Below are 24,800 nucleotides of genomic sequence, written 5' to 3'. Positions count from 1 at the left end.
AGCTTGAAATCCACTCCAAACCTCTTCTCATTCGTGGAGAAGCAGGAGTTGGCATGAAAATGGCTTCTGGGCGCAGGCCCCAGCAATCCCCCGTAGCCAGCTTAGGTGTTTAACACCGAGGCCACATCTCTCCAATGGCTTCAAACTCAATTCAGGGACCTGCATTCTGGAAAGTTCGACTCTGCTCGCGAAATAACCATAACCCCCATGCGCCTTTGCTCAGCAAAGCCACGCTTGCCTTTTTCTCCCCTAGCCCTCTGCTCTCCAGAGGGCAATGTGGGGCTGGGCTGCCTCTGGCTCCCTGGGCCCTGCTGCTTTGCTGGTGGTCTCCTGAGATGGAAACCCACTCCAATGGTTTTCTTCTTCGTGGAGAAGCAGGAGTTGGCAGGAAAATGCCGTCTGGACGCAGGCCCCAACAATACCCCCGGAGACAGTTAGGGAGGTCCACACCGAGGCCCCAACTCACCCACGGTTCAAAACACCATTCCGGAGCTGCATTCTGGAAAGTTCAACTCTCCTCGGGGAACAAACCACAGCCGCAATGCACCTTTGCTCAGCAAAGCCTCGCTGGCCTTTTTCTCCCCTAGCCCTCTGGTCTCCAGAGGGCAAAGAGGGTCTTGGCTGCCTCTGGCTCCCTGGGCTCTGCTGCTTTGCTGGTGGTCTTCTGAGCTGGAAACCCACCCCAAACGTGTTCTCCTTCGTGGAGAATCAGGAGGTGGCAGGAAAATGCCTTCTGGGCGCAGCCCCAGCAATACCCACAAGGCCAGCTAGGGAGCTAAGCACCGAGGCCCCATGTCACCCATAGCTCAAAACTCTATACAGGGAGCTGCATTCTCGAAAGGTAGACTCTCCTCGGGGAACAAACAACAGCCGCAATGCGCCTTTGCTCAGCAAAGCCACGCTTGCCTTTTTCTCCCCTAACCCTCTGGTCTCCAGAGGGCAAAGACGGTCTGGCCTGCCTCTGTCTCCGTGGGCCCTGCTGCTTTGCTGGTGGTGTCCTGAGCTTGAAATCCACTCCAAACCTCTTCTCATTCGTGGAGAAGCAGGACTTGGCATGAAAATGGCTTCTGGGCACAGGCCCCAGCAATCCCCCCGGAGCCAGGTTAGGGGTTTAACACCGAGGCCACATCTCTCCAATGCCTTCAAACTCAATTCAGGGACATGCATTCTGGAAAGTTCGACTCTGCTCTGGAAATAACCACAGCACCCATGTGCATTTGCTCAGAAAAGCCACGCTTGCCTTTTTCTCCCCTAGCCCTCTGGTCTCCAGAGGGCAATGTGGGGCTGGGCTGCCTCTGGCTCCCTGAACCCTGCTGTTTTGCTGGTGGTCTCCTGAGATGGAAACCCACTCCAATTGTTTTCTTCTTCGTGGAGAAGCAGGAGTTGGCAGGAAAATGCCGTCTGGACGTAGGCCCCAGCAATTCCCCCGGAGCCAGCTAGGGAGCTCAGCACCGAGGCCCCATCTCACCCACTGTTCAAAACACCATTCCGGAGCTGCATTCTGGAAAGTTCAACTCTCTTCGGGTAACAAACCACAGCCGCAATGTGCCTTTGCTCAGCAAAGCCACGCTGGCCTTTTTCTCCCCTAGCCCTCAGGTCTCCAGAGGGCACAGAGGGTCTGGGCTGCTTCTGGATCCCTGGGCACTGCTGCTTTGCTGGTGGTCTCCTGAGCTTGAAACCCACTCCAAAGGTATTCTCCTTCATGGAGAGGCAAGAGTAGGCACGAAAATGCCTCCTGGGTGCAGGCCCCAGCAATCCCCCCGCAGTCAGCTATGGAGCTCAGCACAGAGGCCCCATGTCACCCACGGTTCAAAACACCATTCCGGATCTGCATTCTGGAAAATTCGACTCTCCTCGGGGAACAAACTACAACCGCAATGCGCCTTTGCTCAGCAAAGCCACGTTTGCCTTTTTCTCTCCTAGCCCTCTGGTCTCCAGAGGGCAAAGAGGGTCTGGGCTGCCTCTGGCTCCCTGGGCCCTGCTGCTTTGCTTCTGGTCTCATGAGCTTGAAACCCCCCCCAAACGTGTTCTCCTTCGTGGACAATCAGGAGCTGGCAGGAAAATGCCTTCTGGGCGCAGCCCCAGCAATCCCACCGAAGCCAGCTATGGAGCTAAGCACCGAGGCTCCATGTCACCCATAGCTCAAAACTCCATTCAGGGAGCTGCATTCTCGAAAGGTAGACTCTCCTCGGGGAACAAACCACAGCCGCAATGCGCCTTTGCTCAGCAAAGCCACGCTTGCCTTTTTCTCCCCAACCCTCTTGTCTCCAGAGGGCAAAGACGGTCTGGCCTGCCTCTGTCTCCGTGGGCCCTGCTGCTTTGCTGGTGGTGTCCTGAGCTTGAAATCCACTCCAAACCTCTTCTCATTCGTGGAGAAGCAGGACTTGGCATGAAAATGGCTTCTGGGCGCAGGCCCAAGAATCCCCCGTAGCCAGCTTAGGGGTATAACAACGAGGCCACATCTATCCAATGGCTTCAAACTCAATTCAGGGACCTGCATTCTGGAACGTTCGACTCTGCTCGGGAAATAACCACAGCCCCCATGCGCCTTTGCTCAGCAAAGCCACGCTTGCCTTTTTCTCCCCTAGCCCTCTGGTCTCCAGAGGGCAATGTGGGGCATGGCTGCCTCTGGCTCCCTGGGCCCTGCTGCTTTGGTGGTGGTCTTCTGAGGTTGAAACCCACACAAAATGTGTTCTCCTTCGTGGAGAAGCAGGACTTGGCAGGAAAATGCCTTCTGGGCGCAGCTCCAGCAATCCCCCCAGAGCCAGCTAGGGAGCTCAGCACCGAGGCCCCATCTCACCCATGGTTCAAAACACCATTCCAGAGCTGCATTCTGGAAAGTTCAACTCTCCTCGGGGAACAAACCACAGCCGCAATGCGCCTTTGCTCAGCAAAGCCTCGCTGGCCTTTTTCTCCCCTAGCCCTCTGGTCTCCAGAGGGCACAGAGGGTCTGGGCTGCCTCTGGCTCCCTGGGCCCTGCTCCTTTGCTGGTGATCTCCTGAGCTTGAAACCCACTCCAAACGTATTCTCCTTCGTGGAGAGGCAGGAGTAGGCACGAAAATGCCTCCTGGGTGTAGGCCCCAGCAATCCCCACAGAGCTAGCTACGGAGGTCTGCACCGAGGATCCAGCTCACTCACTGCCTAAACGAGGTTCTTAGAGCTGCATTGCGGGACTTTCAACTCTCCTCAGGGAACAAAATAGAGCCCAAATGCGCCTTTGCTCAGCAAAGCTACGCTTGCCTTTTTCTCCCCTAGCCCTCTGGTCTCCAGAGGGCAAAGAGGGTCTGGGCTGCCTCTGGCTCCCTGGGCCCTGCTGCTTTGCTGGTGGTCTCATGAGCTTGAAATCCACTCCAAATGTGTTCTCCTTCGTGGAGTTTAGGAGCTGGCAGGAAAATGCCTTCTGGGCGCAACCCCAGCAATTCCCCCCCCAGTCAGCTATGGAGCTCAGCACCGAGGCCCCATCTCACCCACGGTTCAAAACACCATTCCGGAGCTGCATTCTGGAAAGTTCAACTCTCCTCGGGGAACAAACTACAGCCGCAATGCGCCTTGGCTCAGCAAAGCCACGCTTGCCTTTTTCTCCCCTAGCCCTCTGGTCTCCAGAGGGCAAAGAGGGTCTTGGCTGCCTCTGGCTCCCTGGGCTCTGCTGCTTTGCTTCTGGTCTCATGACCTTGAAACCCACCGCAAACGTGTTCTCCTTCGTGGAGAATCAGGAGGTGGCAGGAAATTGCCTTCTGGGCGCAGCCCCAGCAATCCCCCCGAAGCCAGCTAGGGAGCTAAGCACCGAGGCCCCATCTCACCCATAGCTCAAAACTCCATTCAGAGAGCTGCATTCTGGAAAGGTAGACTCTCCTCGGGGAACAAACCACAGCCCCAATGCGCCTTTGCTCAGCAAAGCCACGCTTGCCTTTTTCTCCCCTAACCCTCTGGTCTCCAGAGGGCAAAGTCGGTCTGGCCTGCCTCTGTCTCCGTGGGCCCTGCTGCTTTGCTGGTGGTGTCCTGAGCTTGAAATCCACTCCAAACCTCTTCTCATTCGTGGAGAAGCAGGAGTTGGCATGAAAATGGCTTCTGGGCGCAGGCCCCAGCAATCCCCCGTAGCCAGCTTAGGTGTTTAACACCGAGGCCACATCTCTCCAATGGCTTCAAACTCAATTCAGGGACCTGCATTCTGGAAAGTTCGACTCTGCTCGCGAAATAACCATAACCCCCATGCGCCTTTGCTCAGCAAAGCCACGCTTGCCTTTTTCTCCCCTAGCCCTCTGCTCTCCAGAGGGCAATGTGGGGCATGGCTGCCTCTGGCTCCCTGGGCCCTGCTGCTTTGCTGGTGGTCTCCTGAGATGGAAACACACTCCAATTGTTTTCTTCTTCGTGGAGAAGCAGGAGTTGGCAGGAAAATGCCGTCTGGGCGCAGGCCCGAGCAATTCCCCCGGAGCCAGTTAGGGAGGTCCACACCGAGGCCCCAACTCACCCACGGTTCAAAACACCATTCCGGAGCTGCATTCTGGAAAGTTCAACTCTCCTCGGGGAACAAACCACAGCCGCAATGCGCCTTTGCTCAGCAACGCCACGCTTGCCTTTTTCTCCCCTAGCCCGCTGGTCTGCAGACGGCAAAGAGGGTCTGGGCTGCCTCTGGCTCCCTGGGCCCTGCTGCTTTGCTGGGGGTCTCCTGAGCTGGAAACCCACTCCAAACGTGTTCTCCTTCGTGGAGAATCAGGAGCTGGGAGGAAAATGCCTTCTGGGCGCAGCCCAAGCAATCCCCCCGCAGTCAGCTATGGAGCTCAGCACCGAGGCCCCATCTTACCCACGGTTCAAAACACCATTCCGGAGCTGCATTCTGGAAAGTTCAACTCTCCTCGGGGAACAAACCACAGCCGCAATGCGCCTTTGCTCAGCAAAGCCTCGCTGGCCTTTTTCTCCCCTAGCCCGCTGGTCTCCAGAGGGCAAAGAGGGTCTGGGCTGCCTCTGGCTCCCTGGGCCCTGCTGCTTTGCTGGTGGTCTCCTGAGCTTGAAACCCACCCCAAACGTGTTCTCCTTCGTGGAGAATCAGGAGCTGGCAGGCAAATGCCTTCTGGGCGCAGCCCCAGCAATCCCCCTGAGGCCAGCTAGGGAGCTCAGCACCGAGGCCCCATCTCACCCATAGCTCAAAACTCCATTCAGGGAGCTGCATTCTGGAAACGTAGACTCTCCTCGGGGAACAAACCACAGCCGCAATGCGCCTTTGCTCAGCAAAGCCACGCTTGCCTTTTTCTCCCCTAACCCTCTGGTCTCCAGAGGGCAAAGACGGTCTGGCCTGCCTCTGTCTCCGTGGGCCCTGCTGCTTTGCTGGTGGTGTCCTGAGCTTGAAATCCACTCCAAACCTCTTCTCCTTCGTGGAGAAGCAGGACTTGGCATGAAAATGGCTTCTGGGCGCAGGCCCCAGCAATCCCCCCGGAGCCAGGTTAGGGGTTTAACACCGAGGCCATATCTCTCCAATGGCTTCAAACTCAATTCAGGGACCTGCATTCTGGAAAGGTCGACTCTGCTCGGGAAATAACCACAGCCCCCATGTGCATTTGCTCAGCAAAGCCACGCTGGCCTTTTCCTCCCCTAGCCCTCTGGTCTCCAGAGGGCAATGTGGGGCTGGGCTGCCTCTGGCTCCGTGGGCCCTGCTGCTTTGCTGGTGGTCTCCTGTGATGGAAACCCACTCCAATTGTTTTCTTCTTCGTGGAGAAGCAGGAGTTGGCAGGAAAATGCCGTCTGGACGCAGGCCCCATCAATTCCTCCGGAGCCAGCTAGGGAGCTCAGCACCGAGGCCCCAACACACCCACGGTTCAAAACACCATTCCGGAGCTGCATTCTGGAAAGTTCAACTCTCCTCGGGGAACAAACCACAGCCGCAATGTGCCTTTGCTCAGCAAAGCCACGCTGGCCTTTTTCTCCCCTAGCCCTCTGGTCTCCAGAGGGCACAGAGGATCTGGGCTGCCTCTGGCTCTCTGGGCCCTGCTGCTTTGCTGGTGGTCTCCTGAGCTGGAAACCCACCCCAAACGTGTTCTCCTTCGTGGAGAATCAGGAGGTGGCAGGAAAATGCCTTCTGGGCGCAGCCCCAGCAATACACCCAAGGCCAGCTAGGGAGCTAAGCACCGAGGCCCCATGTCACCCATAGCTCAAAACTCTATTCAGGGAGCTGCATTCTGGAAAGTTCAACTCTCCTCGGGGAACAAACCACAGCCGCAATGCGCCTTTGCTCAGCAAAGCCACGCTTGCCTTTTTCTCCCCTAACCCTCTGGTCTCCAGAGGGCAAAGACGGTCTGGCCTGCCTCTGTCTCCGTGGGCCCTGCTGCTTTGCTGGTGGTGTCCTGAGCTTGAAATCCACTCCAAACCTCTTCTCATTCGTGGAGAAGCAGGAGTTGGCATGAAAATGGCTTCTGGGCGCAGGCCCCAGCAATCCCCCCGGAGCCACCTTAGGGGTTTAACACCGAGGCCTCATCTCTCCAATGCCTTCAAACTAAATTCAGGGACCTGCATTCTGGAAAGTTCGACTCTGCTCGGGAAATAACCACAGCCCCCATGTGCATTTGCTCAGAAAAGCCACGCTGGCCTTTTCCTCCCCTAGCCCTCTGGTCTCCAGAGAGCAATGTGGGGCTGGGCTGCCTCTGGCTCCCTGATCCCTGCTGTTTTGCTGGTGGTCTCCTGTGATGGAAACCCACTCCAATTGTTTTCTTCTTCGTGGAGAAGCAGGAGTTGGCAGGAAAATGCCGTCTGGACGCAGGCCCCAGCAATTCCCCCGGAGCCAGTTAGGGAGCTCAGCACCGAGGCCCCATCTCACCCACGGTTCAAAACACCATTCCGGAACTGCATTCTGGAAAGTTCAACTCTCCTCGGGGACAAACCACAGCCGCAATGTGCCTTTGCTCAGCAAAGCCACGCTGGCCTTTTTCTCCCCTAGCCCTCAGGTCTCCAGAGGGCAAAGAGAGTCTGGGCTGCCTCTGGCTCCCTGGGCCCTGCTGCTTTGCTGGTGGTCTCCTGAGCTTGAAACCCACCCCAAACGTGTTCTCCTTCGTGGAGAATCAGGAGCTGGCAGGAAAATGCCTTCTGGGCGCAGCCCCAGCAATCCCCCCGAGGCCAGCTAGGGAGCTCAGCACCGAGGCTCCATGTCACCCATAGCTCAAAACTCCATTCAGGGAGCTGCATTCTGGAAAGGTAGACTCTCCTCGGGGAACAAACCACAGCCCCAATGCGCCTTTGCTCAGCAAAGCCACGCTTGCCTTTTTCTCCCCTAACCCTCTGGTCTCCAGAGGGCAAAGACGGTCTGGCCTGCCTCTGTCTCCGTGGGCCCTGCTGCTTTGCTGGTGGTGTCCTGAGCTTGAAATCCACTCCAAACCTCTTCTCATTCGTGGAGAAGCAGGACTTGGCATGAAAATGGCTTCTGGGCGCAGGCCCCAGCAATCCCCCCGGAGCCACCTTAGGGGTTTAAAACCGAGGCCACATCTCTCCAATGGCTTCAAACTCAATTCAGGGACCTGCATTCTGGAACGTTCGACTCTGCTCGGGAAATAACCACAGCCCCCATGCGCCTTTGCTCAGCAAAGCCACGCTTGCCTTTTTCTCCCCTAGCCCTCTGGTCTCCAGAGGGCAATGTGGGGCATGGCTGCCTCTGGGTCCCTGGGCCCTGCTGCTTTGCTGGTGGTCTTCTGAGGTTGAAACCCACACAAAATATGTTCTCCTTCGTGGAGAAGCAGGACTTGGCAGGAAAATGCCTTCTGGGCGCAGCTCCAGCAATCCCTCCGCAGTCAGCTAGGGAGCTCAGCACCGAGGCTCCATCTTACCCACGGTTCAAAACACCATTCCAGAGCTGCATTCTGGAAAGTTCAACTCTCCTCGGGGAACAGACCACAGCCACAATGCGCCTTTGCTCAGCAAAGCCTCGCCGGCCTTTTTCTCCCCTAACCCTCTGGTCTTCGGAGGGCACAGAGGGTCTGGGCTGCATCTGGCTCCCTGGTCCCTGCTCCTTTGCTGGTGATCTCCTGAGCTGGAAAGCCACTCCAAAGGTATTCTCCTTCATGGAGAGGCAGGAGTAGGCACGAAAATGCCTCCTGGATGCAGGCCCCAGCAATCCCCACAGAGCTAGCTACGGAGGTCTGCACCGAGGATCCAGCTCACTCACTGCCTAAACGAGGTTCTTAGAGCTGCATTCCGTGACTTTCAACTCTCCTCAGGGAACAAAACAGAGCCCAAATGCGCCTTTGCTCAGCAAAGCTACGCTTGCCTTTTTCTCCCCTAGCCCTCTGGTCTCCAGAGGGCAAAGAGGGTCTGGGCTGCCTCTGGCTCCCTGGGCCCTGCTGCTTTGCTGGTGGTCTCATGAGCTTGAAATCCACTCCAAAGGTGTTCTCCTTCGTGGAGAATTAGGAGCTGGCAGGAAAATGCCTTCTGGGCGCAGCCCCAGCAATTCCCCCCCCAGTCAGCTATGGAGCTCAGCACCGAGGCCCCATCTCAACCACGGTTCAAAACACCATTCCGGAGCTGCATTCTGGAAAGTTCAACTCTCCTCGGGGACAAACTACAGCCGCAATGCGCCTTTGCTCAGCAAAGCCACGCTTGCCTTTTTCTCCCCTAGCCCTCAGGTCTCCAGAGGGCACAGAGGGTCTGGGCTGCCTCTGGCTCCCTGGGCCCTGCTGCTTTGCTTCTGGTCTCATGACCTTGAAACCCACCGCAAACGTGTTCTCCTTCGTGGACAATCAGGAGCTGGCAGGAAAATGCCTTTTGGGCGCAGCCCCAGCAATCCCCCCGAAGCCAGCTAGGGAGCTAAGCACCGAGGCCCCATCTCACCCATAGCTCAAAACTCCATTCAGGGAGCTGCATTCTGGAAAGGTAGACTCTCCTCGGGGAACAAACCACAGCCCCAATGCGCCTTTGCTCAGCAAAGCCACGCTTGCCTTTTTCTCCCCTAACCCTCTGGTCTCCAGAGGGCAAAGACGGTCTGGCCTGCCTCTGTCTCCGTGGGCCCTGCTGCTTTGCTGGTGGTGTCCTGAGCTTGAAATCCACTCCAAACCTCTTCTCATTCGTGGAGAAGCAGGAGTTGGCATGAAAATGGCTTCTGGGCGCAGGCCCCAGCAATCCCCCGTAGCCAGCTTAGGTGTTTAACACCGAGGCCACATCTCTCCAATGGCTTCAAACTCAATTCAGGGACCTGCATTCTGGAAAGTTCGACTCTGCTCGCGAAATAACCATAACCCCCATGCGCCTTTGCTCAGCAAAGCCACGCTTGCCTTTTTCTCCCCTAGCCCTCTGGTCTCCAGAGGGCAATGTGGGGCATGGCTGCCTCTGGCTCCCTGGGCCCTGCTGCTTTGCTGGTGGTCTCCTGAGATGGAAACCCACTCCAATGGTTTTCTTCTTCGTGGAGAAGCAGGAGTTGGCAGGAAAATGCCGTCTGGACGCAGGCCCCAACAATACCCCCGGAGACAGTTAGGGAGGTCCACACCGAGGCCCCAACTCACCCACGGTTCAAAACACCATTCCGGAGCTGCATTCTGGAAAGTTCAACTCTCCTCGGGGAACAAACCACAGCCGCAATGCACCTTTGCTCAGCAAAGCCTCGCTGGCCTTTTTCTCCCCTAGCCCTCTGGTCTCCAGAGGGCAAAGAGGGTCTTGGCTGCCTCTGGCTCCCTGGGCTCTGCTGCTTTGCTGGTGGTCTTCTGAGCTGGAAACCCACCCCAAACGTGTTCTCCTTCGTGGAGAATCAGGAGGTGGCAGGAAAATGCCTTCTGGGCGCAGCCCCAGCAATACCCACAAGGCCAGCTAGGGAGCTAAGCACCGAGGCCCCATGTCACCCATAGCTCAAAACTCTATACAGGGAGCTGCATTCTCGAAAGGTAGACTCTCCTCGGGGAACAAACAACAGCCGCAATGCGCCTTTGCTCAGCAAAGCCACGCTTGCCTTTTTCTCCCCTAACCCTCTGGTCTCCAGAGGGCAAAGACGGTCTGGCCTGCCTCTGTCTCCGTGGGCCCTGCTGCTTTGCTGGTGGTGTCCTGAGCTTGAAATCCACTCCAAACCTCTTCTCATTCGTGGAGAAGCAGGACTTGGCATGAAAATGGCTTCTGGGCACAGGCCCCAGCAATCCCCCCGGAGCCAGGTTAGGGGTTTAACACCGAGGCCACATCTCTCCAATGCCTTCAAACTCAATTCAGGGACATGCATTCCGGAAAGTTCGACTCTGCTCTGGAAATAACCACAGCACCCATGTGCATTTGCTCAGAAAAGCCACGCTTGCCTTTTTCTCCCCTAGCCCTCTGGTCTCCAGAGGGCAATGTGGGGCTGGGCTGCCTCTGGCTCCCTGAACCCTGCTGTTTTGCTGGTGGTCTCCTGAGATGGAAACCCACTCCAATTGTTTTCTTCTTCGTGGAGAAGCAGGAGTTGGCAGGAAAATGCCGTCTGGACGTAGGCCCCAGCAATTCCCCCGGAGCCAGCTAGGGAGCTCAGCACCGAGGCCCCATCTCACCCACTGTTCAAAACACCATTCCGGAGCTGCATTCTGGAAAGTTCAACTCTCTTCGGGTAACAAACCACAGCCGCAATGTGCCTTTGCTCAGCAAAGCCACGCTGGCCTTTTTCTCCCCTAGCCCTCAGGTCTCCAGAGGGCACAGAGGGTCTGGGCTGCTTCTGGATCCCTGGGCACTGCTGCTTTGCTGGTGGTCTCCTGAGCTTGAAACCCACTCCAAAGGTATTCTCCTTCATGGAGAGGCAAGAGTAGGCACGAAAATGCCTCCTGGGTGCAGGCCCCAGCAATCCCCCCGCAGTCAGCTATGGTGCTCAGCACAGAGGCCCCATGTCACCCACGGTTCAAAACACCATTCCGGATCTGCATTCTGGAAAATTCGACTCTCCTCGGGGAACAAACTACAACCGCAATGCGCCTTTGCTCAGCAAAGCCACGTTTGCCTTTTTCTCTCCTAGCCCTCTGGTCTCCAGAGGGCAAAGAGGGTCTGGGCTGCCTCTGGCTCCCTGGGCCCTGCTGCTTTGCTTCTGGTCTCATGAGCTTGAAACCCCCCCCAAACGTGTTCTCCTTCGTGGACAATCAGGAGCTGGCAGGAAAATGCCTTCTGGGCGCAGCCCCAGCAATCCCACCGAAGCCAGCTATGGAGCTAAGCACCGAGGCTCCATGTCACCCATAGCTCAAAACTCCATTCAGGGAGCTGCATTCTCGAAAGGTAGACTCTCCTCGGGGAACAAACCACAGCCGCAATGCGCCTTTGCTCAGCAAAGCCACGCTTGCCTTTTTCTCCCCTAACCCTCTTGTCTCCAGAGGGCAAAGACGGTCTGGCCTGCCTCTGTCTCCGTGGGCCCTGCTGCTTTGCTGGTGGTGTCCTGAGCTTGAAATCCACTCCAAACCTCTTCTCATTCGTGGAGAAGCAGGACTTGGCATGAAAATGGCTTCTGGGCGCAGGCCCAAGAATCCCCCGTAGCCAGCTTAGGGGTATAACAACGAGGCCACATCTATCCAATGGCTTCAAACTCAATTCAGGGACCTGCATTCTGGAACGTTCGACTCTGCTCGGGAAATAACCACAGCCCCCATGCGCCTTTGCTCAGCAAAGCCACGCTTGCCTTTTTCTCCCCTAGCCCTCTGGTCTCCAGAGGGCAATGTGGGGCATGGCTGCCTCTGGCTCCCTGGGCCCTGCTGCTTTGGTGGTGGTCTTCTGAGGTTGAAACCCACACAAAATGTGTTCTCCTTCGTGGAGAAGCAGGACTTGGCAGGAAAATGCCTTCTGGGCGCAGCTCCAGCAATCCCCCCAGAGCCAGCTAGGGAGCTCAGCACCGAGGCCCCATCTCACCCATGGTTCAAAACACCATTCCAGAGCTGCATTCTGGAAAGTTCAACTCTCCTCGGGGAACAAACCACAGCCGCAATGCGCCTTTGCTCAGCAAAGCCTCGCTGGCCTTTTTCTCCCCTAGCCCTCTGGTCTCCAGAGGGCACAGAGGGTCTGGGCTGCCTCTGGCTCCCTGGGCCCTGCTCCTTTGCTGGTGATCTCCTGAGCTTGAAACCCACTCCAAACGTATTCTCCTTCGTGGAGAGGCAGGAGTAGGCACGAAAATGCCTCCTGGGTGTAGGCCCCAGCAATCCCCACAGAGCTAGCTACGGAGGTCTGCACCGAGGATCCAGCTCACTCACTGCCTAAACGAGGTTCTTAGAGCTGCATTGCGGGACTTTCAACTCTCCTCAGGGAACAAAATAGAGCCCAAATGCGCCTTTGCTCAGCAAAGCTACGCTTGCCTTTTTCTCCCCTAGCCCTCTGGTCTCCAGAGGGCAAAGAGGGTCTGGGCTGCCTCTGGCTCCCTGGGCCCTGCTGCTTTGCTGGTGGTCTCATGAGCTTGAAATCCACTCCAAATGTGTTCTCCTTCGTGGAGTTTAGGAGCTGGCAGGAAAATGCCTTCTGGGCGCAACCCCAGCAATTCCCCCCCCAGTCAGCTATGGAGCTCAGCACCGAGGCCCCATCTCACCCACGGTTCAAAACACCATTCCGGAGCTGCATTCTGGAAAGTTCAACTCTCCTCGGGGAACAAACTACAGCCGCAATGCGCCTTGGCTCAGCAAAGCCACGCTTGCCTTTTTCTCCCCTAGCCCTCTGGTCTCCAGAGGGCAAAGAGGGTCTTGGCTGCCTCTGGCTCCCTGGGCTCTGCTGCTTTGCTTCTGGTCTCATGACCTTGAAACCCACCGCAAACGTGTTCTCCTTCGTGGAGAATCAGGAGGTGGCAGGAAATTGCCTTCTGGGCGCAGCCCCAGCAATCCCCCCGAAGCCAGCTAGGGAGCTAAGCACCGAGGCCCCATCTCACCCATAGCTCAAAACTCCATTCAGAGAGCTGCATTCTGGAAAGGTAGACTCTCCTCGGGGAACAAACCACAGCCGCAATGCGCCTTTGCTCAGCAAAGCCACGCTTGCCTTTTTCTCCCCTAACCCTCTGGTCTCCAGAGGGCAAAGTCGGTCTGGCCTGCCTCTGTCTCCGTGGGCCCTGCTGCTTTGCTGGTGGTGTCCTGAGCTTGAAATCCACTCCAAACCTCTTCTCATTCGTGGAGAAGCAGGAGTTGGCATGAAAATGGCTTCTGGGCGCAGGCCCCAGCAATCCCCCGTAGCCAGCTTAGGTGTTTAACACCGAGGCCACATCTCTCCAATGGCTTCAAACTCAATTCAGGGACCTGCATTCTGGAAAGTTCGACTCTGCTCGCGAAATAACCATAACCCCCATGCGCCTTTGCTCAGCAAAGCCACGCTTGCCTTTTTCTCCCCTAGCCCTCTGCTCTCCAGAGGGCAATGTGGGGCATGGCTGCCTCTGGCTCCCTGGGCCCTGCTGCTTTGCTGGTGGTCTCCTGAGATGGAAACACACTCCAATTGTTTTCTTCTTCGTGGAGAAGCAGGAGTTGGCAGGAAAATGCCGTCTGGGCGCAGGCCCGAGCAATTCCCCCGGAGCCAGTTAGGGAGGTCCACACCGAGGCCCCAACTCACCCACGGTTCAAAACACCATTCCGGAGCTGCATTCTGGAAAGTTCAACTCTCCTCGGGGAACAAACCACAGCCGCAATGCGCCTTTGCTCAGCAACGCCACGCTTGCCTTTTTCTCCCCTAGCCCGCTGGTCTGCAGACGGCAAAGAGGGTCTGGGCTGCCTCTGGCTCCCTGGGCCCTGCTGCTTTGCTGGGGGTCTCCTGAGCTGGAAACCCACTCCAAACGTGTTCTCCTTCGTGGAGAATCAGGAGCTGGGAGGAAAATGCCTTCTGGGCGCAGCCCAAGCAATCCCCCCGCAGTCAGCTATGGAGCTCAGCACCGAGGCCCCATCTTACCCACGGTTCAAAACACCATTCCGGAGCTGCATTCTGGAAAGTTCAACTCTCCTCGGGGAACAAACCACAGCCGCAATGCGCCTTTGCTCAGCAAAGCCTCGCTGGCCTTTTTCTCCCCTAGCCCGCTGGTCTCCAGAGGGCAAAGAGGGTCTGGGCTGCCTCTGGCTCCCTGGGCCCTGCTGCTTTGCTGGTGGTCTCCTGAGCTTGAAACCCACCCCAAACGTGTTCTCCTTCGTGGAGAATCAGGAGCTGGCAGGCAAATGCCTTCTGGGCGCAGCCCCAGCAATCCCCCTGAGGCCAGCTAGGGAGCTCAGCACCGAGGCCCCATCTCACCCATAGCTCAAAACTCCATTCAGGGAGCTGCATTCTGGAAACGTAGACTCTCCTCGGGGAACAAACCACAGCCGCAATGCGCCTTTGCTCAGCAAAGCCACGCTTGCCTTTTTCTCCCCTAACCCTCTGGTCTCCAGAGGGCAAAGACGGTCTGGCCTGCCTCTGTCTCCGTGGGCCCTGCTGCTTTGCTGGTGGTGTCCTGAGCTTGAAATCCACTCCAAACCTCTTCTCCTTCGTGGAGAAGCAGGACTTGGCATGAAAATGGCTTCTGGGCGCAGGCCCCAGCAATCCCCCCGGAGCCAGGTTAGGGGTTTAACACCGAGGCCATATCTCTCCAATGGCTTCAAACTCAATTCAGGGACCTGCATTCTGGAAAGGTCGACTCTGCTCGGGAAATAACCACAGCCCCCATGTGCATTTGCTCAGCAAAGCCACGCTGGCCTTTTCCTCCCCTAGCCCTCTGGTCTCCAGAGGGCAATGTGGGGCTGGGCTGCCTCTGGCTCCCTGATCCCTGCTGTTTTGCTGGTGGTCTCCTGTGATGGAAACCCACTCCAATTGTTTTCTTCTTCGTGGAGAAGCAGGAGTTGGCAGGAAAATGCCGTCTGGACGCAGGCCCCAGCAATTCCCCCGGAGCCAGTTAGGGAGCTCAGCACCGAGGCCCCATCTCACCCACGGTTCAAAACACCATTCCGGAACTGCATTCTGGAAAGTTCAACTCTCCTCGGGGACAAACCACAGCCGCAATGTGCCTTTGCTCAGCAAAGCCACGCTTGCCTTTTTCTCCCCTAGCCCTCAGGTCTCCAGAGGGCACAGAGGGTCTGGGCTGCATCTGGCTCCCTGGGCCCTGCTCCTTTGCTGGTGGTCTCCTGAGCTTGAAACCCACTCCAAAGGTATTCTCCTTCGTGGAGAGGCAGGAGTAGGCACGAAAATGCCTCCTGGATGCAGGCCCCAGCAATCCCCACAGAGCTAGCTACGGAGGTCTGCACCGAGGATCCAGCTCACTCACTGCCTAAACGAGGTTCTTAGAGCTGCATTGCGGGACTTTCACTCTCCTCAGGGAACAAAACAGAGCCCAAATGCGCCTTTGCTCAGCAAAGCCACGCTTGCCTTTTTCTCCCCTAGCCCTCTGGTCTCCAGAGGGCAAAGAGGGTCTGGGCTGCCTCTGGCTCCCTGGGCCCTGCTGCTTTGCTGGTGGTCTCATGAGCTTGAAATCCACTCCAAAGGTGTTCTCCTTCGTGGAGAATTAGGAGCTGGCAGGAAAATGCCTTCTGGGCGCAGCCCCAGCAATTCCCCCCCCAGTCAGCTATGGAGCTCAGCACCGAGGCCCCATCTCACCCACGGTTCAAAACACCATTCCGGAGCTGCATTCTGGAAAGTTCAACTCTCCTCGGGGACAAACTACAGCCGCAATGTGCCTTTGCTCAGCAAAGCCACGCTTGCCTTTTTCTCCCCTAGCCCTCAGGTCTCCAGAGGGCACAGAAGGTTTGGGCTGCATCTGGCTCCCTGGGCCCTGCTGCTTTGCTGGTGGTCTCCTGAGCTTGAAACCCACTCCAAAGGTATTCTCCTTCGTGGAGAGGCAGGAGTAGGCACGAAAATGCCTCCTGTGTGCAGGCCCCAGCAATCCTCCCGCAGTCAGCTATGGAGCTCAGCACCGAGGCCCCATCTCACCCACGGTTCAAAACACCATTCCGGAGCTGCATCCTGGAAAGTTCGACTCTCCTCGGGGAACAAACCACAGCCCCAATGCGCCTTTGCTCAGCAAAGCCACGTTTGCCTTTTTCTCTCCTAGCCCTCTGGTCTCCAGAGGGCAAAGAGAGTCTGGGCTGCCTCTGGCTCCCTGGGCCCTGCTGCTTTGCTGGTGGTCTCCTGAGCTTGAAACCCACCCCAAACGTGTTCTCCTTCGTGGAGAATCAGGAGCTGGCAGGAAAATGCCTTCTGGGCGCAGCCCCAGCAATCCCCCCGAGGCCAGCTAGGGAGCTCAGCACCGAGGCTCCATGTCACCCATAGCTCAAAACTCCATTCAGGGAGCTGCATTCTGGAAAGGTAGACTCTCCTCGGGGAACAAACCACAGCCCCAATGCGCCTTTGCTCAGCAAAGCCACGCTTGCCTTTTTCTCCCCTAACCCTCTGGTCTCCAGAGGGCAAAGACGGTCTGGCCTGCCTCTGTCTCCGTGGGCCCTGCTGCTTTGCTGGTGGTGTCCTGAGCTTGAAATCCACTCCAAACCTCTTCTCATTCGTGGAGAAGCAGGACTTGGCATGAAAATGGCTTCTGGGCGCAGGCCCCAGCAATCCCCCCGGAGCCACCTTAGGGGTTTAACACCGAGGCCACATCTCTCCAATGGCTTCAAACTCAATTCAGGGACCTGCATTCTGGAACGTTCGACTCTGCTCGGGAAATAACCACAGCCCCCATGCGCCTTTGCTCAGCAAAGCCACGCTTGCCTTTTTCTCCCCTAGCCCTCTGGTCTCCAGAGGGCAATGTGGGGCATGGCTGCCTCTGGGTCCCTGGGCCCTGCTGCTTTGCTGGTGGTCTTCTGAGGTTGAAACCCACACAAAATATGTTCTCCTTCGTGGAGAAGCAGGACTTGGCAGGAAAATGCCTTCTGGGCGCAGCTCCAGCAATCCCTCCGCAGTCAGCTAGGGAGCTCAGCACCGAGGCTCCATCTTACCCACGGTTCAAAACACCATTCCAGAGCTGCATTCTGGAAAGTTCAACTCTCCTCGGGGAACAGACCACAGCCACAATGCGCCTTTGCTCAGCAAAGCCTCGCCGGCCTTTTTCTCCCCTAACCCTCTGGTCTCCAGAGGGCACAGAGGGTCTGGGCTGCCTCTGGCTCCCTGGGCCCTTCTCCTTTGCTGGTGATCTCCTGAGCTGGAAAGCCACTCCAAAGGTATTCTCCTTCATGGAGAGGCAGGAGTAGGCACGAAAATGCCTCCTGGATGCAGGCCCCAGCAATCCCCACAGAGCTAGCTACGGAGGTCTGCACCCAGGATCCAGCTCACTCACTGCCTAAACGAGGTTCTTAGAGCTGCATTCCGTGACTTTCAACTCTCCTCAGGGAACAAAACAGAGCCCAAATGCGCCTTTGCTCAGCAAAGCTACGCTTGCCTTTTTCTCCCCTAGCCCTCTGGTCTCCAGAGGGCAAAGAGGGTCTGGGCTGCCTCTGGCTCCCTGGGCCCTGCTGCTTTGCTGGTGGTCTCATGAGCTTGAAATCCACTCCAAAGGTGTTCTCCTTCGTGGAGAATTAGGAGCTGGCAGGAAAATGCCTTCTGGGCGCAGCCCCAGCAATTCCCCCCCCAGTCAGCTATGGAGCTCAGCACCGAGGCCCCATCTCAACCACGGTTCAAAACACCATTCCGGAGCTGCATTCTGGAAAGTTCAACTCTCCTCGGGGACAAACTACAGCCGCAATGCGCCTTTGCTCAGCAAAGCCACGCTTGCCTTTTTCTCCCCTAGCCCTCAGGTCTCCAGAGGGCACAGAGGGTCTGGGCTGCCTCTGGCTCCCTGGGCCCTGCTGCTTTGCTTCTGGTCTCATGACCTTGAAACCCACCGCAAACGTGTTCTCCTTCGTGGAGAATCAGGAGGTGGCAGGCAAATGCCTTCTGGGCGCAGCCCCAGCAATCCCCCCGAAGCCAGCTAGGGAGCTAAGCACCGAGGCCCCATCTCACCCATAGCTCAAAACTCCATTCAGGGAGCTGCATTCTGGAAAGGTAGACTCTCCTCGGGGAACAAACCACAGCCGCAATGCGCCTTTGCTCAGCAAAGCCACGCTTGCCTTTTTCTCCCCTAACCCTCTGGTCTCCAGAGGGCAAAGTCGGTCTGGCCTGCCTCTGTCTCCGTGGGCCCTGCTGCTTTGCTGGTGGTGTCCTGAGCTTGAAATCCACTCCAAACCTCTTCTCATTCGTGGAGAAGCAGGAGTTGGCATGAAAATGGCTTCTGGGCGCAGGCCCCAGCAATCCCCCGTAGCCAGCTTAGGTGTTTAACACCGAGGCCACATCTCTCCAATGGCTTCAAACTCAATTCAGGGACCTGCATTCTGGAAATTTCGACTCTGCTCGCGAAATAACCATAACCCCCATGCGCCTTTGCTCAGCAAAGCCACGCTTGCCTTTTTCTCCCCTAGCCCTCTGGTCTCCAGAGGGCAATGTGGGGCATGGCTGCCTCTGGCTCCCTGGGCCCTGCTGCTTTGCTGGTGGTCTCCTGAGATGGAAACCCACTCCAATGGTTTTCTTCTTCGTGGAGAAGCAGGAGTTGGCAGGAAAATGCCGTCTGGACGCAGGCCCCAACAATACCCCCGGAGACAGTTAGGGAGGTCCACACCGAGGCCCCAACTCACCCACGGTTCAAAACACCATTCCTGAGCTGCATTCTGGAAAGTTCAACTCTCCTCGGGGAACAAACCACAGCCGCAATGCACCTTTGCTCAGCAAAGCCTCGCTGGCCTTTTTCTCCCCTAGCCCTCTGGTCTCCAGAGGGCAAAGAGGGTCTTGGCTGCCTCTGGCTCCCTGGGCTCTGCTGCTTTGCTGGTGGTCTTCTGAGCTGGAAACCCACCCCAAACGTGTTCTCCTTCGTGGAGAATCAGGAGGTGGCAGGAAAATGCCTTCTGGGCGCAGCCCCAGCAATACCCACAAGGCCAGCTAGGGAGCTAAGCACCGAGGCCCCATGTCACCCATAGCTCAAAACTCTATACAGGGAGCTGCATTCTCGAAAGGTAGACTCTCCTCGGGGAACAAACCACAGCCGCAATGCGCCTTTGCTCAGCAAAGCCACGCTTGCCTTTTTCTCCCCTAACCCTCTGGTCTCCAGAGGGCAAAGACGGTCTGGCCTGCCTCTGTCTCCGTGGGCCCTGCTGCTTTGCTGGTGGTGTCCTGAGCTTGAAATCCACTCCAAACCTCTTCTCCTTCGTGGAGAAGCAGGACTTGGCATGAAAATGGCTTCTGGGCGCAGGCCCCAGCAATCCCCCCGGAGCCAGGTTAGGGGTTTAACACCGAGGCCACATCTCTCCAATGCCTTCAAACTCAATTCAGGGACATGCATTCTGGAAAGTTCGACTCTGCTCGGGAAATAACCACAGCCCCCATGTGCATTTGCTCAGAAAAGCCACGCTTGCCTTTTTCTCCCCTAGCCCTCTGGTCTCCAGAGGGCAATGTGGGGCTGGGCTGCCTCTGGCTCCCTGATCCCTGCTGTTTTGCTGGTGGTCTCCTGAGATGGAAACCCACTCCAATTGTTTTCTTCTTCGTGGAGAAGCAGGAGTTGGCAGGAAAATGCCGTCTGGACGCAGGCCCCAGCAATTCCCCCGGAGCCAGCTAGGGAGCTCAGCACCGAGGCCCCATCTCACCCACTGTTCAAAACACCATTCCGGAGCTGCATTCTGGAAAGTTCAACTCTCTTCGGGTAACAAACCACAGCCGCAATGTGCCTTTGCTCAGCAAAGCCACGCTGGCCTTTTTCTCCCCTAGCCCTCAGGTCTCCAGAGGGCACAGAGGGTCTGGGCTGCTTCTGGATCCCTGGGCACTGCTGCTTTGCTGGTGGTCTCCTGAGCTTGAAACCCACTCCAAAGGTATTCTCCTTCATGGAGAGGCAAGAGTAGGCACGAAAATGCCTCCTGGGTGCAGGCCCCAGCAATCCCCCCGCAGTCAGCTATGGAGCTCAGCACAGAGGCCCCATGTCACCCACGGTTCAAAACACCATTCCGGATCTGCATTCTGGAAAATTCGACTCTCCTCGGGGAACAAACTACAACCGCAATGCGCCTTTGCTCAGCAAAGCCACGTTTGCCTTTTTCTCTCCTAGCCCTCTGGTCTCCAGAGGGCAAAGAGGGTCTGGGCTGCCTCTGGCTCCCTGGGCCCTGCTGCTTTGCTTCTGGTCTCATGAGCTTGAAACCCCCCCCAAACGTGTTCTCCTTCGTGGACAATCAGGAGCTGGCAGGAAAATGCCTTCTGGGCGCAGCCCCAGCAATCCCACCGAAGCCAGCTATGGAGCTAAGCACCGAGGCTCCATGTCACCCATAGCTCAAAACTCCATTCAGGGAGCTGCATTCTCGAAAGGTAGACTCTCCTCGGGGAACAAACCACAGCCGCAATGCGCCTTTGCTCAGCAAAGCCACGCTTGCCTTTTTCTCCCCTAACCCTCTGGTCTCCAGAGGGCAAAGACGGTCTGGCCTGCCTCTGTCTCCGTGGGCCCTGCTGCTTTGCTGGTGGTGTCCTGAGCTTGAAATCCACTCCAAACCTCTTCTCATTCGTGGAGAAGCAGGACTTGGCATGAAAATGGCTTCTGGGCGCAGGCCCAAGAATCCCCCGTAGCCAGCTTAGGGGTATAACAACGAGGCCACATCTATCCAATGGCTTCAAACTCAATTCAGGGACCTGCATTCTGGAACGTTCGACTCTGCTCGGGAAATAACCATAACCCCCATGCGCCTTTGCTCAGCAAAGCCACGCTTGCCTTTTTCTCCCCTAGCCCTCTGGTCTCCAGAGGGCAATGTGGGGCATGGCTGCCTCTGGCTCCCTGGGCCCTGCTGCTTTGGTGGTGGTCTTCTGAGGTTGAAACCCACACAAAATGTGTTCTCCTTCGTGGAGAAGCAGGACTTGGCAGGAAAATGCCTTCTGGGCGCAGCTCCAGCAATCCCCCCGGAGCCAGCTAGGGAGCTCAGCACCGAGGCCCCATCTCACCCATGGTTCAAAACACCATTCCAGAGCTGCATTCTGGAAAGTTCAACTCTCCTCGGGGAACAAACCACAGCCGCAATGCGCCTTTGCTCAGCAAAGCCTCGCTGGCCTTTTTCTCCCCTAGCCCTCTGGTCTCCAGAGGGCACAGAGGGTCTGGGCTGCCTCTGGCTCCCTGGGCCCTGCTCCTTTGCTGGTGATCTCCTGAGCTTGAAACCCACTCCAAACGTATTCTCCTTCGTGGAGAGGCAGGAGTAGGCACGAAAATGCCTCCTGGGTGTAGGCCCCAGCAATCCCCACAGAGCTAGCTACGGAGGTCTGCACCGAGGATCCAGCTCACTCACTGCCTAAACGAGGTTCTTAGAGCTGCATTGCGGGACTTTCAACTCTCCTCAGGGAACAAAATAGAGCCCAAATGCGCCTTTGCTCAGCAAAGCTACGCTTGCCTTTTTCTCCCCTAGCCCTCTGGTCTCCAGAGGGCAAAGAGGGTCTGGGCTGCCTCTGGCTCCCTGGGCCCTGCTGCTTTGCTGGTGGTCTCATGAGCTTGAAATCCACTCCAAATGTGTTCTCCTTCGTGGAGAATTAGGAGCTGGCAGGAAAATGCCTTCTGGGCGCAACCCCAGCAATTCCCCCCCCAGTCAGCTATGGAGATCAGCACCGAGGCCCCATCTCACCCACAGTTCAAAACACCATTCCGGAGCTGCATTCTGGAAAGTTCAACTCTCCTCGGGGAACAAACTACAGCCGCAATGCGCCTTTGCTCAGCAAAGCCACGCTTGCCTTTTTCTCCCCTAGCCCTCTGGTCTCCAGAGGGCAAAGAGGGTCTTGGCTGCCTCTGGCTCCCTGGGCTCTGCTGCTTTGCTTCTGGTCTCATGACCTTGAAACCCACCGCAAACGTGTTCTCCTTCGTGGAGAATCAGGAGGTGGCAGGAAAATGCCTTCTGTGCGCAGCCCCAGCAATCCCCCCGAAGCCAGCTAAGGAGCTAAGCACCGAGGCCCCATCTCACCCATTGCTCAAAACTCCATTCAGAGAGCTGCATTCTGGAAAGGTAGACTCTCCTCGGGGAACAAACCACAGCCGCAATGCGCCTTTGCTCAGCAAAGCCACGCTTGCCTTTTTCTCCCCTAACCCTCTGGTCTCCAGAGGGCAAAGTCGGTCTGGCCTGCCTCTGTCTCCGTGGGCCCTGCTGCTTTGCTGGTGGTGTCCTGAGCTTGAAATCCACTCCAAACCTCTTCTCATTCGTGGAGAAGCAGGAGTTGGCATGAAAATGGCTTCTGGGCGCAGGCCCCAGCAATCCCCCGTAGCCAGCTTAGGTGTTTAACACCGAGGCCACATCTCTCCAATGGCTTCAAACTCAATTCAGGGACCTGCATTCTGGAAAGTTCGACTCTGCTTGCGAAATAACCATAACCCCCATGCGCCTTTGCTCAGCAAAGCCACGCTTGCCTTTTTCTCCCCTAGCCCTCTGCTCTCCAGAGGGCAATGTGGGGCATGGCTGCCTCTGGCTCCCTGGGCCCTGCTGCTTTGCTGGTGGTCTCCTGAGATGGAAACCCACTCCAATGGTTTTCTTCTTCGTGGAGAAGCAGGAGTTGGCAGGAAAATGCCGTCTGGGCGCAGGCCCGAGCAATTCCCCCGGAGCCAGTTAGGGAGGTCCACACCGAGGCCCCAACTCACCCACGGTTCAAAACACCATTCCGGAGCTGCATTCTGGAAAGTTCAACTCTCCTCGGGGAACAAACCACAGCCGCAATGCGCCTTTGCTCAGCAAAGCCACGCTTGCCTTTTTCTCCCCTAGCCCGCTGGTCTCCACAGGGCAAAGAGGGTCTGGGCTGCCTCTGGCTCCCTGGGCCCTGCTGCTTTGCTGGGGGTCTCCTGAGCTGGAAACCCACTCCAAACGTGTTCTCCTTCGTGGAGAATCAGGAGCTGGCAGGATAATGCCTTCTGGGCGCAGCCCAAGCAATCCCCCCGCAGTCAGCTATGGAGCTCAGCACCGAGGCCCCATTTACCCACGGTTCAAAACACCATTCCGGAGCTGCATTCTGGAAAGTTCAACTCTCCTCGGGGAACAAACCACAGCCGCAATGCGCCTTTGCTCAGCAAAGCCTCGCTGGCCTTTTTCTCCCCTAGCCCGCTGGTCGCCAGAGGGCAAAGAGGGTCTGGGCTGCCTCTGGCTCCCTGGGCCCTGCTGCTTTGCTGGTGGTCTCCTGAGCTTGAAACCCACCCCAAACGTGTTCTCCTTCGTGGACAATCAGGAGCTGGCAGGCAAATGCCTTCTGGGCGCAGCCCCAGCAATCCCCCTGAGGCCAGCTAGGGAGCTCAGCACCGAGGCCCCATCTCACCCATAGCTCAAAACTCCATTCAGGGAGCTGCATTCTGGAAACGTAGACTCTCCTCGGGGAACAAACCACAGCCGCAATGCGCCTTTGCTCAGCAAAGCCACGCTTGCCTTTTTCTCCCCTAACCCTCTGGTCTCCAGAGGGCAAAGACGGTCTGGCCTGCCTCTGTCTCCGTGGGCCCTGCTGCTTTGCTGGTGGTGTCCTGAGCTTGAAATCCACTCCAAACCTCTTCTCCTTCGTGGAGAAGCAGGACTTGGCATGAAAATGGCTTCTGGGCGCAGGCCCCAGCAATCCCCCCGGAGCCAGGTTAGGGGTTTAACACCGAGGCCATATCTCTCCAATGGCTTCAAACTCAATTCAGGGACCTGCATTCTGGAAAGGTCGACTCTGCTCGGGAAATAACCACAGCCCCCATGCGCCTTTGCTCAGCAAAGCCACGCTGGCCTTTTTCTCCCCTAGCCCTCTGGTCTCCAGAGGGCAATGTGGGGCTGGGCTGCCTCTGGCTCCCTGGGCCCTGCTGTTTTGCTGGTGGTCTCCTGAGATGGAAACCCACTCCAATGGTTTTCTTCTTCGTGGAGAAGCAGGAGTTGGCAGGAAAATGCCGACTCTACGCAGGCCCCAGCAATTCCCCCGGAGCCAGCTAGGGAGCTCAGCACCGAGTCCCCAACTCACCCACGGTTCAAAACACCATTCCGGGAGGACAAGATGGCGGAGGAGTAGGGGGACACGCTCGCCCTCTCCCACAAACACAACAAAAAAAGCACATCTACAGAAGAAATGACTCGCACAGTACAGCAACCAATCGCTGGCAGAGGAACCTAAACTCCAATAACGGCAAGAAGTTTGTGACATTATTGGGCAGAACTGGAGAAAAGAGGAGAGTGAGAGAAGGTGAATCCGAGCGGGACGGGCGCTCCCGAAAAGGAACTGCGGAGGAAAAAGAGATCCTGAACCCTGGAAAGTCTCCTACCGGGCGAAAGATCAAATGAACCGGAGGAATCCCCAGATGCAGAGAAGAGTGTAGCAGTAAGTCGGAGTACGGAAAAACGGATCAAGAACCCAACGGACAATCTGAACTACGGGCACAGTCACCAAAAATTGAGACGCCTGGGTGGGGGCTGGGCACCGAATCCTCGGCTCCAGAGGTTAGTCCCCGGGAAAGGGCCGGGGGACACCTGGGTGGGGGCTGGGCACCGAGACCTCGGCTCCAGAGATTAGTCCCCAGGCTAGGGGGGCGGGGAAGAGCGGAAACTGCTTGGGAGGTCTCTAAACCATTTGAAGGGGCAGAGACTGCCTGGGAGACTAGAAAACAAAGCTGTTGCAGAGGAAGGGAGCAATACTCTAGGGGCGGGGAAGTGGAAAGCCGCCTCAGAGGGAACCTGGGAGAAGAGCCTGGTCTGCGCCCGTGCTGGGGAGCGGAGAGAAGAAGGGGTGGGTTCCCATAGAATACCCCCCACGCCACAGCAAGCTTACAGGCCCGCTAGCTAGCAGAAAGCTGTGCTTCCCAGTGCATTCCCTCCCCCCACCCCCGCCACCCCCTACACTCTCGCGGAACCTGGGGCTGCCTGCCATCCAGGAGGGCTGGCCTCAACAATTGCCTGAAGCCTACCACCGCAGGGGCTCTCCCTGCACAGGCCTGCTTGCCCTTTGGAGGG

Source organism: Sus scrofa, chromosome 6, assembly GCF_054392235.1.
Source record: "Sus scrofa isolate SSC_HxYL_T2T_F1_AM1 chromosome 6, Sscrofa_HxYL_maternal_Yorkshire_Landrace_v2.0, whole genome shotgun sequence".
Classification (NCBI taxonomy): Eukaryota; Metazoa; Chordata; class Mammalia; order Artiodactyla; family Suidae; genus Sus; species Sus scrofa.
Note: the sequence above shows the minus strand (reverse complement) of the source record.